The sequence below is a fragment of the Hipposideros armiger genome, unplaced genomic scaffold, assembly GCF_001890085.2.
Source record: "Hipposideros armiger isolate ML-2016 unplaced genomic scaffold, ASM189008v1 scaffold_513, whole genome shotgun sequence".
Classification (NCBI taxonomy): Eukaryota; Metazoa; Chordata; class Mammalia; order Chiroptera; family Hipposideridae; genus Hipposideros; species Hipposideros armiger.
The window spans coordinates 716057-736313 of record NW_017731863.1 but is presented as its reverse complement, the minus strand read 5'-3'; the positions used below and the strand labels follow the sequence as shown (position 1 = coordinate 736313).

The 20257-nt window shown below is 41.9% G+C and overlaps 1 protein-coding gene across 16 annotated transcripts in view; it reads left to right on the top strand.

The window, feature by feature from the left end:
* Positions 1-20257, top strand: part of PPFIBP1 (PPFIB scaffold protein 1) — a 175915-nt gene that overhangs the window by 14843 nt on the left and 140815 nt on the right. Inside the window, exon 1 of one of the 16 annotated variants that reach the window (XM_019668046.1) lies at positions 13635-13656. The exons of the other annotated variants lie outside the window; for them this stretch is intronic. The gene's annotated coding sequence lies outside the window, so the exon portion shown is untranslated. Of the gene's footprint in view, positions 1-13634; positions 13657-20257 lie in introns of those variants that run through there. 16 annotated transcript variants of the gene reach the window in all.

The following is a 20257-nucleotide window of genomic DNA, read 5'->3' as shown; positions in this document are numbered from 1 at the left end:
TACAGACTTCAGGCGGTTTTCGAAGGTTCCTTCCAGTCCAGTGATTCTGAGATGTTGCGATGCTTCCCATGCCTGTTTATTGCCACGCATTTGGCATGTAGTTGGTTTTGAAGTTGCAATTTGTGACGGGAACTTTGCTTGTGCTATCTCAGTGAATCACGAGAGCAGCACTAGCATTGTCTCCATTTTACAGATGAGGAAACAAGAGCTTTCTCCAAAACTGACACTCCAAATGGATCATCTCTGGTTTTGCCTTATTTCTTCAAATAGGTTATATACTTGTTGAAAGCCATGACTGCACCTTTGTTGTCAGGCCCTGTTACCCAGCAGGGACCCAGTAATGTTTATGTGGAAAAGAAATGGTTCACTCGACCGATATGTGTTGAGTCCTAGACAAGGCTCTGTGGGGACGCAGAGGAGGCTCAGTCAGAAAAGATGGGTGTGCATCAGTTATATTATAAGACACACTTTCTAACTGTGCACAGCTACAATATGGAGTTTTGGATCTTGGGCTTTGGAGTTAGATGGGGCTATAGCTATGTCTCCTTTTCATTTGTAAAATGGGGCCAATACTAGTATGTACTTGGTAGTGTGGTTTTCAGCCAGGGTGATTTTGCCCTGGAGGCGTCATTTAGCAATGTCAGGAAACATTTTCTTTTGTTTCACAACTTGGGGTGGAGGGAGGACTGACATTTGTGAGTAGAGTCCAGGGATGCTGCTAAACACCCTGCAGTACATGGGATGGCCCCCATAGCAGAGTCATGCAGCCCAAAAAGTAGTGCCAAAGTTGAGAAGCCCTGCCTTGTAAGGTTGTGAAGAAGTAAACAAGGTAATGAATGCAATGAGTTTGGCCCAGTTAACTGTTAACGCTAAGAAAACCATCTGAAAGATTGCAAAATCCGCTTTTGAGAGGGTTGACCCCAAAAGACTTAATTTTAGCAGTATCTGTGGTGCTTGCCAAGGAAAAGCCTTATGCTAAGCATTGCATGCTCTCCTGTTTAGAAGTGGTGACAGACTCACTGGAGGGTGTTTGTGTGTGTTACACTGTGTACTAACATGAGCTGGCATGGATTTATCAGAGCTGTAAAAACAATTATTAATTTTTTAGGGTGTTCCTGGTAAACTTCCTGCTTGTTTAATTAGTTTGTTCTGTGGAGTTAATTTTGGTGTGTGGATTTAAATCCTCTGATGGAGAATGTTTTGGTTAGTGAATTTCTGAAATATCTTTTGATAAGTGGGACATGAGCAGTTTTTGTTTTCAGATCAAGAACGCTGATGTTTTTTTAGCCCGAGATTTAGAACAATGCGCCTTTCCCCTTGCTTAGTGCCTCACCTGCCTATTGCACAGTGTTTTGGTATTTGTGGGAGTGGCTTGGAGAGCTGTTGGATTTCCATCTGTTGTTTATTGTAGATTTGCGGTTGAGATTATTTAAATTTTTTTGTAATTATAAATGTAATATGTGCACCATATAGAATATATGAGTAATATAGAAAAAAACACAAAGACAGTAAAAAAAAAAAGTCATCAGTAATCCTGCACAAATGTACAAATACTGTTGGTGTGTTTCATTTTTTTCATTCATATTTTTTCCATACTCGAAATATTCTGAGTATATGATTTTGTGTCCTATTTTAAAAAATTAACGTATTTTATTTGCCTTACCCCACACTACTAAAATATCTGTAAATATTATTTCTAGGACTGTAAATTTATTCCATTTATGGCTGTTTCATGATTTATTTAATCCCATTTCAGAGCAGACAGCCTGTTTTTAATAATTGATAAATATATTTATGCAGTCAGCATTTTCTGTATTTTAGATTATCGTTTACAATGGATGGTCAAAACGTAGAATCAAAGGGTGTGGACATGTGTGGCTATCTCAGTTGATATTGCTATCAATTGCTAAGTTTTTACTAAATTTGCTGCCATTAGCAGAGTGATATTTTAATAATATTTGATAATTTTCCAGGAGTATTTCTTTTTTTTTCTTTTTTCTTTGATATTAATGCGATCATTCATGTTTATATGACTTGGCTATATTTCCTATTTAACAAGCTATGTACTTTGCCCCGTTTATCTATTGGAAGTTAGAATTTTTCTTATTTGTCATAGTTTATCTATTTCACTTATTAACCCTTATTAACCCTCTCATAGTTATTGCAAATATTTTCAACTAGTTTTTATTTCCCTAATTTTTGTCTGTCTTTTAATTTTGTTTTTAGTCATATAGAAGTTTAAAATTTTTATGTAGTCCACTCTATTGCTATTCTTTTCCACCTGGCGTCTTTGACCTTCCTTTGTTTATACTGAAATGAACCCTTTCTGCTCTGAAAGTCACTCTACTGTTTCATCAGTGTTTAAATTTCTATCCCAAAGTGACCACTATAGAGTTTCCTAATTGAGGATAAATGGGCCTCAAGTGCTTATTCTAATATGGACACCTACTATATAACAGAAAAATCTTGTGTGTATGTGTGGGGTGTGTGTGTGTGTGTGTGTGTGTGTGAGAGAGAGAGAGAGAGAGAGAGAGAGAGAGAGAGAGAGAGAGAGAGAAAGAGAGAGGGAAAGAGAGAGAGAGAGAGACAGAGACAGAGACAGAGAGAGAGAAGGGAAAATTGATGAGAAAGGATGATGCTCTTGTTGGACCAAGGCTCCTTTGATTTTGTTTTGTATTTACTTTTCCTTAGGGTGGAAATGAGCTTACTGAAGGCAGCAGGGCTTTCCTAGATTCCCAAAGTGGCTGAGGATCTGGGACCAGCAGCTGGAGCAGACTGTGGCTATGTCTGGTACAGAGCTGCCCCACAACATTTAAAAAAAATTTGTTTAGTGCATGAGAAGGTAGGCTGAGCAGACTGTGGCCACATCCCCTCCACTCCTCACCTTTTTCTCTTAGGCTTCAGGCTGAGCCTCGTCAGGTAACTCTCCGCTCTGGATGGACCCACAGGAGCCCACAGCCTTCTGTTGCAGTTCTCCAGCTGCATTAGCCACAAAGCTTGCGAGGGAGGTAACAATAACAGCTAGTGCTTATCTGTTTTGCAAAGCCCTTTCACTGGGGCCTTTTTATATGCTTCTCACCACAACTTTATGAGGTTAAATACTATTTTCATCTCCATTAATTTGGAGGAAACCATCACTCAATAGATGCATAATTAAAATCTACAGCTTCTGACTCCAGATCCTCTCTACTTATGAAACAATTCTATCATTGTAATTTCTGGTTGTAATTTTTTTTGTGGTGCTATTGGGCAGAGGGTAGCAGCAAATGTTTTAGGTTTTGGAGTCAGACATGTCTTGGATGGAATCCCAACATATTCATGTTTTAACTTTGTGATTTAGTTACGTACCCAACCTGAGTCTTAGTTTCCTCACGTGTAAGATGGGAACAACAATGTTTACCTTGTAGGAATAATAGAAAGATTAAATTGAGATAATACATTCAAGGTGACTAGCACAGTACCTGGTTCATTCATTGTAGGAGCTCAGTAATGATTGTTTCCTGGTCTCAAAGCTGAAAATGCTGCTGTTCTTTTTTGTTTAAAAACTTTAGAATAACTGGTAAAGCTGCTCAGACTCATGAAATTTTAGTAAATATTATGCATATTTAAATGCAAGAAATATTTCTTTATCTCACCTACTTATTTTTCTGTTTGGTAGTTTTTCTTTCTGTTGTGGATGTCACCTGCTTCTCCGAAATCTTTCCACTTGGAGAATTTTGTGATGAATCCCTCAGTTTAGGACTGTTCTCACAGTGAAAATAAAACATGTTTTGTCTATGTGTTTGTGTAAATACCACACACAGCTCTTTGGAAGGGCAATAACCCAGTCATTTCTTTACAGGTAGTTGATACTTTTTTTTTTTTTTAAAGATTTTTATTGGGGAATTAGGGGGATGGGAACAGTGCTAGGGAATTGGGGGAAGGGGCACAGATAAGTTGCTGTCGGTTTGTTCTTCAGTCTAGTGGAGGACGTTGCTTCACTGGCCCAAGTTGGCACCATCATCACGCTCTTCCCGGGAGAGGCAGATCAGTCGCTGGCTTCTGGACGGCCGCTCACTGTGGCTGCTGGTTGCTCACGCTGGCTGCTGGCTACACACGGTAGCCCATGGCAACCCACTGCCACAGGGGCTGCAGCCTACGCCATCGCCGGCGACTCACGGCAGCCCAGCTCCAGGTTGAGCTGTTGTTCAGCATCTTAGCTGTGGAGGGCAGTGTCACTGAACCTCATATGTGGGATCCGAACCGGGGCCCTCTGGCATCCCAAGCGAGTTCTTAACCATCGCGCCACTTGGCCGGCCCTCCCTCTTCTGTTTTAGAGTTCAAGGATCAAAGTGAATGAACTGTTGGCCAAATCTTGTGACTATTGCAGACTGAGTGTAGGTCACTATGGAATGTCACACCCAATTTTAATGGTCAGTAGGCAATTGTTTTCCTAAAATTCTAGGCTCATTATTTGGCTTCTTAATTTTCAGCCAAAGTGGACATTTGGGGCGGGGGTGGGGGAGAGGTGGTAGTGGTGATATTGGTAAAGAGAGTAGATGAAGTCTGGAAGAATAAAATTGGTGCTGATTTGACTACTGATTTACAGGATCCAAAGGACTAGAGACTATGTTTTGTGATCCTGAGATACCAATCCAGTCGAGCAGCCCAGTGCCCATCACTTCAGCCAAGTTGTGTTGGCAACAGCCCTTTGAAACAAAGCCTGAGAACCCAGCAAGTTTTACCAAGCATTTCTTGTTGCTGGCTGGTTGGCTTATGGAGTAAATGAGTAATTAGCTCTCATTAGCACTCCCACAAGCTGTAATACATCCACTTGAGGCACAGAGATGCTTGCTTCTGTTACCGAAACCATGAAAATCCCCATCTGATCTCTGCTGTCCAAGCATTTTCGCATTGCAGAAACAAAATGCCAACTTGGCAAGAGTGAAATCCACCAAGTGCTTCAAATAACAGTAGCAAAACCTACTACTGACCAGGGTGGAAGGCTTGCCTAAGAACAATGACTGTGTCTAAGAAATCAGTGAGCTGTTTAAAGCTTTTTCTTCTTTTTCCCCTTCTTGTGTGTGAGACTGACATAAAACCAGGTTAGTCCCAGACATTGAAAACTGGTAGTCGTGTAACTTGATCCCGTCAGCCTCTCATCAGCCATACTTCAGAAGCTATGGTCTGTATCAACATGGTCTGGCATGTTTTGAGTCAGAGAGAGAGAGAGAGAGAAGAGATAAAGACAGAGAACTTTGATGGTGGTTTGTGGCCCTTTTTAGGACCACTTGCCATCAATGGTCCTTGTTCCGTGGAACAAGAAAGGGAGAAGGAGGGAGGCAAAGTTTTGGGGTTTTATGTATAAATTATATATGTATATGTAGGTGTATGTGTATGTGTGTTTGTATAGCAAATTGGCAGAATTTTATAGGAAAGAACCTGAACCAAGAACCTGGGAATCTGATCCCAACATTGATTGGTTGTGTGATCCTGGGCAAGTCACTTAGTCATATAATTGAGATGATAACACCAGCCCAGCCCTCACAGGAAGGGCTGTGAGGGTCAAATGAGACAAGGTGTAGAAAGCTTTAAAACATTAAGCAGTAGTATGATTTTAAGTTGAGTTTTTCAGAGGGAGTGTGTTATCTACACTTTTAACATCCTGAACCCAAACCTCTGGCCATAAGATACAGATCCTATGCAAGTACCTGCTTTTTGTCCGACCTGTACTCCTGTGACATCCCTAACTCTATCCCCGGGCCCTAAACTAGACCAGAGACTGGATGACTACTAGGCAGGTCCTCGAAATTTTCTGGAAGATGGAGCTGCGTCTTGGGTGGTGTGGTCACAGTAGCTCCTGTTTCCTGCTCAGGCCTGTCTGCCGTTGCTTTCTCGGGGGTACAGTAAATACTACAAAGTCATTGATATCTGCTCCAGGAATTGTTCCCTGTTATTAAAAATTTGAAATTGTGGGAATAAAGTGTTCAGGACTCATTTTCGTACTTATATGTAGAACTGTTCTTTTCCAGTAGCTTTAGAATGAAGATTTATTAGGATTTGAGGTTATAAAGCATGTATGGCTTAAGCGGGGAGGGGCGTACTCTAATGGTGAAGGCTGAAAACCCCAGATTTGGCATCCCATGCTCTGGTACCAGCTTCCAATGCAACGTGATGGTGTGACATGCAAATCACTAGCCTGGTGATGTCTCACCTTCCTTCCTTCCTTCCTTCCTTCCTTCCTTCCTTCCTTCCTTCCTTCCTTCCTTCCTTCCTTCCTTCCTTGTGAACCTGCGAAACTCCTGGGCATCATTTAACTCCTGTCCCTGTTCACTGTGTTGGGTTGGTGTTCAGAAAGTCATCTGGACCAATTATCAAAAGTTTGTCATTTTTTGAACTGAATTACAAGATTTTTCAAAGATTGTTTTTGGCCTTCATAGGACTTCTGATAGAACACCTCCCTCTAGGGCTTCTCACTTCCTTAGAACAATTGAAAAAATAACTTTCTACACTTAGAAAACTGCCTGTCTTTGGCTGGGTTTACTGGAAGCACACTGAGACCAGGAGTTGGGTCCTGAAGGATTTTAGGGGCACGGAAAAGAGGCGGCAGGGCTGGGCGGAGGAGCAGCTGACTAGCAATGCGGTTGTATCTGAGGCCCCAGTTGCCCTAATGGGGATCCCTGGAGCTGGGTTGGTCCTTCAGGTTGTCCCCAGTTGAGGCAAGGGGCTGGACCTTTGTATCCCCAAGTCAGCCTGTTGTTGGCAGCTAGCAGCTCCTTCTGCAGGCATAACTTCTGGTGAAGCAGTGCCCTGCCGCTGGCCGAGGGCCTTCCCAGTGAGCCATCGGCAGCCAGAGATGGGCGCAGTGGCCCTAAGAATGGGGTCTGGGTGGAACACACCAGTGTCTACTACCTCGTCCCAAAGAACTTAACTCCTTAAAAAAAGAAACAATAATAGGTAGCATCTAAATCCCAGTGTATGGTAAGTCCCTTTATCTGTAAGGTTAGAAAGTTTGGGTCCCTTAGCAAAACTGAAGGAAGAAGTCATACCTCTTTATTATTGATAAATCAAACAGATCTCTAGCCCCTCAAAAGTTTATGAGATGCTTGGATAATATTTACACCTGATTATGGTATGACAGGGGTCAGCTTCTATATTTGTGAAATGGGTGACCATAATGGAAGAATTTTTCCCAAGCACGAATTACTGCATGTTTAGAATATTAATCATATATGTACCGTATTTCCCCATGTATAGGACGCACTCCTTTTCGAAAAATTTGGGGTCTAAAAACTGGGTGTGTCTTATACAGTGTTTGTAGACTTTTTTACTTGCGTTTCCCGCAAGTGATGAGGAGTTGTATGAATTTTATGATGAATAAAACTTGAGTTCAATAACTTTATGTAATACATTTTTTTTCAAATTTTGGGCCCCCAAATTAAGGTGCGTCTTATACATGGGAGCGTCTTATACATGGGGAAATACGGTATGTAAATGCAGTTGTTTCTGGGATATTTAATTCGAGGTTATAGAATTGGTGAGTCACCCCTGCAGAAGTCAGGCAAGTAGGTAAGGCATACAGTCCCCCACACCCAGAATTTTCCAGGGGACCCTGAGGATGGAAGGCATATATGGGAGAGTATAGCTTCTGTCACAGTTCCAATCACCTGATACTGTATTTTAGTCATGGTTGAGGATAATGATTTAGGAATTACATTGCCAAAGGATGAGTTATATGCTTTGGAAAAATGAATCAGTTTTCTGGCATTTACAAAAGCCAGTTATATTCAGCAAATGTCTGAAACTGTCTGGCATGGTTTGTGGGCTGAGTAAACAAGGCCAAAGTCATACATACATAATGTCTTTCCCAACTGCGTATTAAGTCATATCTATGGTTCTTTATGTTTTATCTTCTAGTAAGTGAAGGAGGCAGTGTGTGCCGCTGACCCATCATCTCGGTAGTTTGTGTTGTGGTTACTGGAGGAAGGAAAGTCCGATGCGATGGGCACACAGCCCAGTGATAGAGTGCTTATGTTCCGACCAATGGGGTTCACTTCCTAGGAAGTCCCCTTAATTCCTCCATAGCCCTTTTGGCCCTGCCTTGATCTGCATCACTACCCGGAGCTCATAGAAGATGTTGCTAACCCGTTTCCATTCTGGGTGTAGTGGAGAGAAAAATAGGTAGGTCACCGTTCCTTCTGCAGAAACCGAACCACTCCAGCTGCCATGGTGATAGGCTCTGTCTTAAAAACACACACATCTCTGAACCTTTTGGAAAGAGGTGATGATTTGGTGATTGTATGTGATGTAGATAATCTGCCACTGGCTTATTGTATTGGCCAGAAATGGGAGATGGCAGGAACTAAGCTCTCAAGGTTTCCTGAGGTGAGAGGTAAATTAATGTGGCATAGTGACTCTGCTATAGAGGAAAGGCTGAAGGTGAGACTGTCCAACACGTCTTAAACTCTCTCTCTACTTGGGTGGTCTTTCTGGGTGTGACCTTAGCGTCTCAGGGATCTGATAGTGCCAGGAGCACACATCTTAACTGGGAGCGAGGAAAGTCATAACATTGTACACGCCTTCCTCTGGCTTCTCCATTTTGCTGACATGCCTGCCATGTGTGCATTTATCATTGGTGTTCTGGAAAGTTCAGATGAGGAATCTTTAAACTACAGCATTTCAGTGTGACTCATGTCTGCAAACGAAGAGTAAAGAAGAGTGTCTTGGCCAGGAAGTGCAGTACTGTGTAAAGACCAACAACTGTTATTAGCAGAGAAACTTTTGAAGAACCAGAATTTAAAAAGAAAAAGAGAAAAGAAAAAGATGGAGGAAGCTTTTCAAGAAAAGGAAGAACCAGAAGTAATCTGTAGGGTGTTGCCTGGAGCTATAGGAAATAAATGAAGAACAAGAGAAGTGGAAGAAGGTTAAATCAAAAACATTGCCTGTTAGGGCTGGCCGGAGTCCGGACATAGGCAGCACCAACAGGGCGTGGAAACCCACTGAAACACTCATTCCACACAGAAACGCCTGTCTGTCTACCCCCTTTTGCCTCCATTCACCTGGAGCAGGAAGATCTGACCCACTTCGGGGGAGGATGCTCTTCGGCTGTGTTGAAGGTGAGACCTTGAAGCATGGGAAGTCTGTGCTTCCTTCTCCAGCTGATGGAGGAGAAAGTGACGGACACAGGCATTGGAACCAGGCCGACTTCTGCCACTTAATAAGACATGACTTAAATGCTGGGCTTTACAAAACAGGAATGCTGACGAGGTTGGTTATATTTCATAGGTTTATTGTGAAGGGTTTAGTGGAACATAATGAAGTGCTCAGAACTAGGCAACTATTATTACATGCCATGAGCTATAACTGGGTTTGTAACAAGCACCCTTCCGTACTCTCTGGCCCCACCAAACTTTGAACCTGAGCTCAGTCTCGGCAGGGAGTTTGACTCTATAAATGGCTCCATGTGGTGGCTGAACAATAATCCGAGGCTCTGGGTGGGTTGCTTAAAGCAGCCGCAGGTCCTTGCAAAGGGCTCTGAGTGTCCATACATTGCCCCTCCTGAGGGTTCCTGTACTTAAATCCTCTGATCTTTTCTATAGGCTGTTTCAGCAGGGACACCCATACACGTTAGCTTGGAATGGGTCCAGGCACTATATTTAAATTTCTATGCATAATGGGTTGCTTCATTAAATACATGGAAATATTTATTTACCTCTTAAGCATCTCATGTACAAGACACTGGACACATCAGTGTGCACAATGCAATGGTATATCAGTGCTGCCTGTTGTGTGTTAGGGGTTTGCGTGATTATGTTATTTGTGCCTTCCTGCAACTCTAGGAGAGGAAGGTTTGCAGAGGTTAAATAACTTGCTCAAGATCAGAGATAGTACCCAACTGAATGCAAGATTTCATTCATTAATTGTAAGACATACTCTAATTTCAGCGATATTAAAATGTTAAAAAACGCTTTTTTGCTTAGTGAAAACAATGTAGTAAGTAGTGGAGCCTGCGTACTACCTCATTCCTGTTTGATTTCAAAGCTCGTGAAAAGGGTCCTCATTGTCCGGTAGGAGCATCTATGCAGGTCTGGGGACAGGAAGAATTCCCAAAGGGAGTGGCACCTAAACTAAGGGGAATGTCCATCTTTCCATCCCCAGCCACTATGATGCTAAAAACAATTGCAGTTACCCTACGTTTCAGGCCTCTGCTAGTACCATCTTTCTAACCTGGCCCTAGCTAGAAGGAACGGGCTTTATTTATAATTTATATCCTTTTCATTTTCAAACAGCAACTGACATGGTTCGAAAGGATTATCGTAAATTAGACAATTGTTTGAGAACTAGGATGGTGGCTGCATGGAAGGTCTTGGAAATCCAAAAAAAAAGGGAAAAAACCCCAAACACCTATTTGATGTCACTATGTAATTTAAGTCAGATGAACGGCCAGGTATTTTTTTCTGCAGCTTTTACTGCATGGCCCGCCCCCTTAAGTCCTGGGAGAGCCCCATCTGCTCATATGCTGGCTGGCCAGTTTCTGTGGCAACTCACTTTGGCTTTTCATTTTTCTATTTTTACAAAATTAGTGGGTTTTTTTTCCAAGTTAATGTGTTGCTAAAGAATGTGAAGATTGTGTGTCAAGCTGCCATCTGGAAATAAAGCAGAATATTTTTAAATGGATAGATTTTCTGTTATTTAAAAATACATTTTGATAGACTCACATCCATAAGTAGACTGATATTAGAAAACTTTGAAAGGGCTGCTGAATATAGGATTGATCCTAATTGCTGAGTAGCAAACTGCGTTCTAGGCATGTGTTGACCCCACCAGGAATCCCTAACCCCTAGTTGCCTTATCTTTAAAACGATGGCATGGATTAGATATTGGCAAATTTCTCAGGCTCTAAAATGCTTTTGAGGGCCAGCCGAGTGGCGCGTTGGTTAGGAGTTGGCTTGGGATGCCGGCTCTCAGCAGCAGGGCGCTGGTTCAGATCCCACATGAGGGCCAGTGATGCTGCGCCCTTTACAGCTAAGATGGTGAACAACACCTCAACCTGGAGCTGGGCTGCCATGAGTCACTGGCGATGGCGTAGGCTGCAGTGGGGCTGGCTGGCAGCTGGCGTCAGCTTTTGTGGGCTGCTGTGAGTTGTGGTGAGCGGCCGTCCAATGGCCGGCAAGCGACTGCCTCACCCGGGAAGAGTGCAATAACACCAACATGAGCCAGTGAAGCAACGTCCTTCACAAAAGGAAGAACAAAAGGACAGCAACTTGTCTGTTCCCCTTCCCTGATTCCCCAATGCTGTTCCCCTCCCCCAATTCCCCAATAAAAAAATCTTTAAAATAAAAATAAAATAAAATGAAATGCTTTTGAGTCAAATATTGCTAATCAGTTCTAACATGGCTTTTGTTCTGACTAACTCACCAGGGGACCTGCCTAATGCCCAATGTTGAGTTTGTTGGTCTCTGACTTCTGTTGTCAGTAGATTGAGGTGGCGCTATATTTTGTATTCTGATCACCTGCAGATTGCATTTCAAAGGGATAGTATTGTGGACATTTTTCTTCCACATCTTGTGAATAGAGAGACTTATTGCTAATGAAGAGAATTGAGCTGCAGTAGGTTTTGGGGATGTCAAGATGCCCTTTTGCTGCAGTAACCCCTGCCGGTCAACCCCAGAGCCAGTGTCTGGCTGAGCTGTCCTGAACCGCGGCCAGGAATGCTGACACTCTGCTTAGGTGTATTGAAGGGATGCCTGGAGCAGAGAACAACTGCTTGGGTTTCTTGAGAGAAGCCCAGCTGTGCAATTGAACATCGAGGTTGGGACAAAGGGACAGACAGGGCTGAGGACAAGAGAGAAATAATGCATTCGTAGTCAGCCCACTGTACCCCAAGTGGAATTCTAAAGGGATGATTCCAAGCCCATGTCTCCTCACAGGGGAAAAAGTTTCTCTTTTCCTATGGTTCAAGGCGATTAGGTAACCCTGAACTAAATATATTGTGGCATGACCCTGGTCATTGCCCTGGGTGGGGGGAAGGAGGCAAATTAAAAATAAAGATGAACTCGGGCTTACAGTGATATGAAGAGAGTGGAATTTCTTCAGATTGGTGACTGACAGGTCTGATCTCTCCCAGGGGCCTTCAACAATGCTGCCTCTGTCACCACTCTGTCCAGCTGGTTGGGGATTGTGCTCACCAGGGCTGGGTGTGAATGCTGTTTTGTGCCCTGCTGTGTTGTGTTCCTCTGCATCCCTTTCTGGCTCACAAATAGGTTGCCCTCACTGCTCTCTGTCTGGAGGTTGAAGGTCTTTGGCCGCCCGGCTGGATAACCCATCTACCATGTATGAACTGACTTCATGAACTGTCCTGTAGGAGCCAAGAGTGCCCAGTAAAGCTTTCTGCAGAAGTGCAGAAGCTAAGAGTGCCCAGCGTATTAGGGGACCAATATGCTACATGACACCTGTTGGAAAAGTCCCCAGTGTTTGATGAGTTCTCAGAAAGCAGCTCTCACGTTCTGTAGTTAACTCTCCTGGGGAAATTGATTTTCTATGAATTAGTGACCTATGAATTGAATAGAAAATGATTCTTGTCTACGAAGTTTATCGGTGATGATAAGGAAAAGATCCCTAAGAAAGTTTACCAATCACTTTGAGCCTTATACTCAGGGACTCAGCGCACATAACTCCAGGGGGTGCCATTCATATCATTTACATCGCTGCTCCCCATTTGATTCCCTGAATAATTCTCTCCACCTGTGAGACCATCTTCTAGTGTCTTTTGTTAGAACAGGGAGATGGAGCTGGCCGCAGCCAATGGCCTAATGGTTCCTACTTCTCTCCTCCAGGTCTTCAAAACTGAAGAACTATAATACTTTCTGAATTTTGTGTGTTATGGAAATCACTGATTAAAGAGGCAGTTTACGGGCAACTTTTGCTAAGTGCCTTAGATAAACTCTCTGTCTCACAAAATTGAGCAGGGCAGACAGGCGTCTTTTGGGAATGGCAGTGTCTCCACAAATTTAATTTGATACCAGGGCTGCTTAACAATACCCATCTGGTTAACACTGAGTGCTTAGGTGTATATTATGGTAAATGACTTAAAACTGGCAACTTGTACACATTAGCTGGCATTCCTGTTAAGACTGCTGTTAACTCCTGGAGATAACGCACACAGCTGAGTGCAATCAAGATAGCAGCAGCAAGGACATCAATGCTGGGAAAGATGGCTATCATCCTCATTCCAACAGAAAGAACTGTTTGTAACCAGTCATTCCTTCCTTCTATGTTTCTGTTCACCAGATCGCTCAGCCTAGTGAAACCGTTCATTCTATTTAAAACAATTACTTTATAAAAATTTGTGTTTTCTCTGTTAAAAAAAAAAAAAGTGCCCCAGGAGGAAATGATTTGGGATTTAGAAGCACTCATCGCCAGTTTCTGACTCAGCATTTTTATCGTTACTGGGAGTTGCGGTTGAGACAAAGCTGGGAGAGACAACTGATGACAGTCAAAATTTAGAAAATAATCCGTACAAGATGACACGGTACAGTGACGCGGGTAACATTTTAATCAACAGGGCTTTTTGTCATGTCGTGAATTTACATTTGAAAAAAGTCCACTAAAAAACGAAGATGACTTGGTTTGACAAGAGCTTCCTGAGCCCAGATGTGATGTTCTGCTCAGGGAAAGGTAAGGAAAGTGAACCTAACCGCGGTTAGCAGATTTCATGCAAGGTGGTGTCCTGTTTCCTGGAGATAAAGGCCTCTTTGTGTTCTGTGGCAGAGATTCTCATGCTGGACTCCATACACTGCACTTGGAGAGGAATGCTGCCAAACTGGACGGCTTCCAGTGTGGGGGTGTGAAAATAGTGTGACCATAGGTTTGGAGATTGCGTCCCATTAGGAGTGGTCTGAAGCAGCACTGGAGCTTGATGTCCCAGGAAGTTAAGGGAGACAGGATGGCTATTAGAAAACGTTTGTCTGGTTGCTAAGTAGAAAAGAGAGGCTGCTTGTATTGTGTGATCCCTGAGGAGAGTCCTCAACTGGTGATGAGACTGGGGTGGGATAGGCAGTCTGACTCAGGGGAGGCGGGCCCTTCCAGTAAGCTAGTAAGTCTAGCCATTTCGAGGAGGTGGCAGAATTCATCCAGATGCATCAGAAAATAGGCAAGCTTTGAGAGAGTGCTTGCATCTACACGTTGGCTTAGGTCTTTTCAACACTAAGGTTCGACAATTTTGTAAAATAGCCAGCTCCTCTTGGGTCTTTTCAAACATTATTTTATTCAGACAGACAGAATGGTGGAAGACAGACATCTCTTTCCTGTGAAACAGGTCATAGAAAATACAATAATGGCTTATTTCTGACGAGAGCTGAAAATGTTCTGGAAATTTCTCTAAACGTGGTTTTTCTTGTTTCCTTTCTGCAGATTCTGTCAGGACTATAGATTCCTTATTCCTTTCTTTGGTTTTGTGTTTTACTTGAGTGGGCTAAATAACAGTGATTATTATATGCAAAAAGGATTGCTACTCTTTTTTTTTTTCCCCCCCCCTGGATGTGAAAGCTAAGCCTTGTTTTCCTCTTCTTGGCAGAAATTGTGCTTTTTTTTTAGGAAATAATAAATCAGGATTGAAGGGAAAAGATATTTTAACCCAACTCTCCCCTCCTCTAAGGAGTAACACTCACTTGGCAATGATATTAGCACTGCAAAGACAGAATTAAAGCTTTAAAGCCTTTTTTACTTCTGAGCAAGCTTGCATTTCATTAACTCAGATCCTTTTAAGGGATATTATTTTGGGGGACAAAGTCCCTGTTTTATGTTAATTGTCCTGATCCTATTGGCAAGTATATGTATTCCTTTAAGCATGTTGGGTACCCTTTAACAAAAAATTATGAATACTTGTAGTTTACTTAAATAATAGCCTTATAGTTGAAAGAGGCTGTGTGTTAAAAAAAAACAAAAAAACAAACCCAGGTATTTATTTGTCAACATTAAACTTATGTTCAGGGTTTAGAACTTATATTGTGAAACTTAAGTTGACTTATGAGTCATGAATACAGAATATTTTGAAATTAGCAATGAGCCCACGCAGTAAAACTGCTTCCTGAATATATCCACTGCTCTTGGAGTAAAGTATTTTTTGGCATAGTAAGATGCTGATTCTAAGTCATCTTGTTGTGGTTGATATGCTAGTTCCAAGATCTGTGGGAGAGATCACAGATCCAGTGTAGCTTTTGATTTCCTACTTCCTTAACTGTAAGCTTCCTGACATATAGATGGTTATCATGGCCATTCCTGTGGCCCCCGGGGAGTAACAAAGTGCACTCACATCCATTTCTGTGTTTAAATGAAACACATATTGAAAGAAATGAAAATTGTGTGAGACTTGAATCTTGAACACTGTTTCCGTGCTTTGCCAATGATAACATGTTATAATAAAGTGAAAAACCAGTTTTGGGTATCACCAAAGAGGAGTGATCATGGTAGTGCCCAGAAAGTTAATGAAAGACTAGCTATGGTGGGCTTAGTTTGCATGACTAGTTACACAGATTTTGCAAAAGATTTGATGTGAGGTTAGGTTTACAGTAGTTAGGACTTCAAAATGGAATCTCATGTTTATTGTTTCTTTCTCCCAAGAGTTGAATGCCATCCACAGGAGGATTTCTGTCATTTACTGAAGAAACAGGGAACTTCATTGTGATTGGTTGTTGGCAGTCGGGATTTGTCTTGTTTTTGAGTTTTCTTCTTGTAGGCTACTTTTAGGCAAATGCAGCCCTAACGTCCAGCATAGACCAGGAAAGAACAAGTTGGAAAAATGACTTACGGAATTACTAATAAATCATGTAACCTCTCTGCTTCGGATTTCAAACTGGTTACTTCTTGGAATTGTTGGATTGTTGGAGGCTAATAATTAATCTATGTAGGCCCGCATTTCTAAGAAGAGTGATTATTTTACATTTGTTCCAGCACATATATTTGGAGGGAGGGGGAGACAGAGGGAGTAAGCATCTTAAAAATCTCAATAAAGACCTCCTTTAGGTCTCCCCCTCAAAAAACAAAACAAACAAACAAAAACCAAACTTGGAGACAGAACTTACTGACTCGTTCAGGTGGCTTGGATTTTGTTTGTTTAATTTCAAAATCTGCAATTGCATTGCATCCCTTTATTTGATAATCCTCCACAACTGACTTCGTATGTATTTTAGAAAAAAGAAGAGGGAGTCTGCTTTAGAAATCTCTTACAGCTTGAGTTATTTTTAAATCAGTGAAGGAATAAATTTTCTCTCCTCCTGCTAACCTTTTTATATCAAATTAGAAGCAACATCATGGTAACAATACTTGTATACAAGGAAAGGGAATAATCTGAAAAATTAAAAATGTGCAGTACCAAGCACCTAAAAAGTCTATAGAATACTTGTTATAGATGTTTATATGGGGGGAGATTTACTACTTATAAGAGCTCTGTCTTTTTGAATATCAGTTTCTTCACTTGTACTAATATTTTTACAGTTGGTTAGATCATCAGTTTCCAACACTGTAGACATACAACATTTTGTCTAAGGGCTAAATGTCCCCTTCTAGGTTTCATGTGAGACATGAGTGATATGGACTTTATTGGGGACAAACCTAGAATTACTGGAATGTGAACTTCCTTCTTACATTTCCAAGTACTCAAAGTTCTGTTTCCCTTACAGATTCTAAATAGATTCTCTAATTTTGTTTGTTTTCTGATAATCCTGGGAGCTGAGAATCAGTTGTTTAAGGGGACCCATTTTATTTGAAGCTCTATTCCTTTATTTCCTGGAGTCGCTTCTTTTCTTAAACATAGCCTTACCATACTCCATAGGATTTTAGTAATGCAGGGCGTATGTTTGAGTGGAAATTTGTTTTTGAGATAAATATTTTGGAATGAAATTATTAGACATTTTCTATTTTACAAATGCATTATTAACGTGCTCACATATTCTGTTTCTCATACCCTTTGTCTTTTCCCTAAAGACCTTCTGGGTGTTTCCAAGATTATTTGGTGTTTAGAACCTGTAACCGTGGGCCGGCCGAGTGGCGCGATGGTTAAGAGCTGGCTTGGGACGCCAGAGGGCCCCGGTTCGGATCCCACATATGAGGGCCAGTGACACTGCTCTCTACAGCTAAGATGCTGAACAACAGCTCGACCTGGAGCTGGGCTGCCGTGAGTCGTGGGCCACGACGTAGGCTGCAACCCCTGCAGCAGTGGGTTGTCATGGGCTACTGTGTGTAGCCAGCAGCCAGCGTGAGCGGCCAGCAGCCGCAGTGAGCGGTAGTCCAGAAGCCGACGACTGATCTGCCTCGCCCGGGAAGAGCGCAATGATGGTACCAACTTGGGCCAGTGAAGCAACGTCCTCCACAACTAGACTGAAGAACAAACAAAAAGGACAGCAACTTGTCTGTTCCCCTTCTTCCAATTCCCCAATAAAAATCTTAAAAAAAAAGAACCTGTAACTGTGATTTTAAATGAGCAGGGCTCGTTCCAGTAATTAGATTACACAACCAAGAATTGAGAGTGTTTATTTTCATTTTATCTCCCTCCCCAGAATGGGAGCAGTACAGCAAAGTGGGAATATGGCATTATATAGAATATTACATAGTACATATCACACACACTATCCTATATAGGTCAAGAAATATCTTACTCATTTTTTGAGGATGGTTCAGGAAACGAGTGTCAGCATACCTGGACTCCGCCCCTGTCTCCCACCCGCTCACACAAACAAACCTGCTGCTTACACCTGAGTAAGACCTGCCCATTGACTATGTGTTTCATCTTCTGCAAAATAGAAGCATGAAGGAGCATGTGTAAAGTGCCCTGAATGGCCTCAGTTAGCAAGTTATGTTATCGTAAAGTCTTATTAGCATCACCAGAGGCACAAAGGTTAAACTTACTTAACCTAAACTTGCCAGTTACCTATTTTGGCGGACATAACTCATAGCCTTAACAATAATTTTTAAGCATCAACAAGTATGTGTGAAATTCCCATTAATGTTACATACTAGTAACAGTTTGTATTAGATTCGTTTCCTTATTTAAAAGAACATTTTTTTAACCATAAGATTTTCTCATGCATCCTAAGGTTTGAGGAATGTGGTGGTTCAAGGAGGGGAAAAAAAAGCCCACCAATCACACAGTATCAGAACTCGCTGTTATTTTACAATTGGATCGTAGGGATACCTATCGTATTTGAAAACCTAATTATAGTTATACCTCATGGAATAATTATAAGCTCCTCTCCTTCCAGACACAGAAATTAAATGGTGAAGCTTGTATTCACAACACAGCACCAGTGTGGAGTCAACCCTGCTATTTTCCTACATGAAAAATGAATGTAATTGGGCCAAGTTGACATTTTAGTGAGAATACTTAGACTAGAAGATGGTAAAGTTGTTTATTTGTCCCCCTCAGAAAACAAAACACTATGGGGCCGGCCGAGTAGCGTGGTGGTTAAGAGCTGGCTTGGGATGCCAGAGGGCCTGGTTCAGATCCCACATATGAGGGCCGGTGACACTGCCCTCTACAGCTAATATGCTGAACAACAGCTCAACCTGGGGCTGGGCTGCTGTGAGTCGCTGGTGATGGCATAGGCTGCAGCCCCTGCTGCAGTGGGTTGCCATGGGCTACCGTATGTAGCCAGCAGTCAGCGTGAGCAGCCAGCAGCCGCAGTGAGCGGCCATCCAGAAGCCGGCGACTGATCTGCCTCACCCGGGAAGAGCGCAATGATGGTGCCAACTTGGGCCAGTGAAGCAACGTCCTCCACAACTAGACTGAAGAACAAAAGGACAGCAACTTGTCTGTTCCCCTTCCCCCAATTCCCCAGCACTGTTCCCATCCCCCAATTCCCAATAAAAATCTTAAAAAAACAAACAAAACAAAACACTACAAAACACTGTAATTGTCATTTAAACTAGAATGTCCAAGGCAAGTGTCTGAGGCTTTCCTTAATGATCAAATAAAGTCTTCATCCATGGAGAGAATTTGTCTTAATGGGGTAGATATTACACATGGAAAACTTTACACATTTGAATGTTTTCAAAATTTGCACAAGGAAATTTGTCCTTGTGTAAAATAGATTATTGCTTTATTTTTTCAATCTTTGAAAATGCAGAGAGTTTTATTTTCTAACAGCAGTCAGTAACCCTGTATTTTTAAATTCTAGTTATTGGCTGGTTTAGACCTTGATAGAAAAACTTGAGAGGAATAAAGGATCATAGATTTGCCTGAGGAGAGATGTGAGTTCAAAGACCTTCAGGAATGAATTAAATACGAAATAAGTCTAGTTGTTTTGTTGATTTGGTTTCCTTTGCTGCAAGACCTCATGGATTCTGTCAATGTAGGTTATGGTAATTAAGTAGATTGGAGGGAGACTCACAGAGGGAAAAGCCCAGGTTAGCACATGATCTGCATCTAATACATGCTACAAATTAATGCATTTTTGCAGTTCCTTAAAGCAGGCCTGCCCTGATCTGTGCTTGGAGGTAATACTGACAGATATCACTGTTTGGGCTCCTACTATGAGGGCAGTGCTGTCTAAATGCCTTACTTACACCAGAACAGCTAGATGAGGTGGGCATCATTACCTCCGTTTTAAGCAAAGTCTACGGAAGTTGACAGGCATTGCGCAACTTGAACGGGCAGAAAGTCAGCAACCACATAACCCAGTCTTCCTGATCCATAGTCTGTGAGCCTAACCATTCTGTCCATCTAGAAACCACTGCTAGGTTCACTGCTTTGCACTTGAAAACTAACTTGATATCCTATGAACCAAACCTTTTACATAATAAATAAGTAAAACTGGAAAACAAAAGTTCATAAATAACCTCATCATGAAGAGGTCATTATTGCTAGATTTGGTGTTCCAAACTTTATTTATGGATAAACTATGCCATTTGTCTTTTTTATTGAATGTATTTGACATATAACATTGTATAAATTTGAGTTGTACAATGTGTTAATTTATATATTGTAATATGATTGCTGTTGGAGTGATATTGAGCACCTCTACCAAATTAATAATTATCCTTTCTTTTTAGCGGTTGGGATAATTAAGTTTTAGTCTCTTAGCAAATTTGATGATTGTAGTACAATATTGTTGTCTATATTCATTACACTGTGCATAGATATCTATGGCTTATTTACTACCGTTGTTTCCCCGAAAATAAGAACTAACTGGAGGGCCGGCTGAGTGGCTCAGTTGGTTAAGAGCTCGCTCAAGAGTTTGAGCTCTGAGCAACAGCGGTTCGAGTCAGCCCGAGCTGAGCAGCC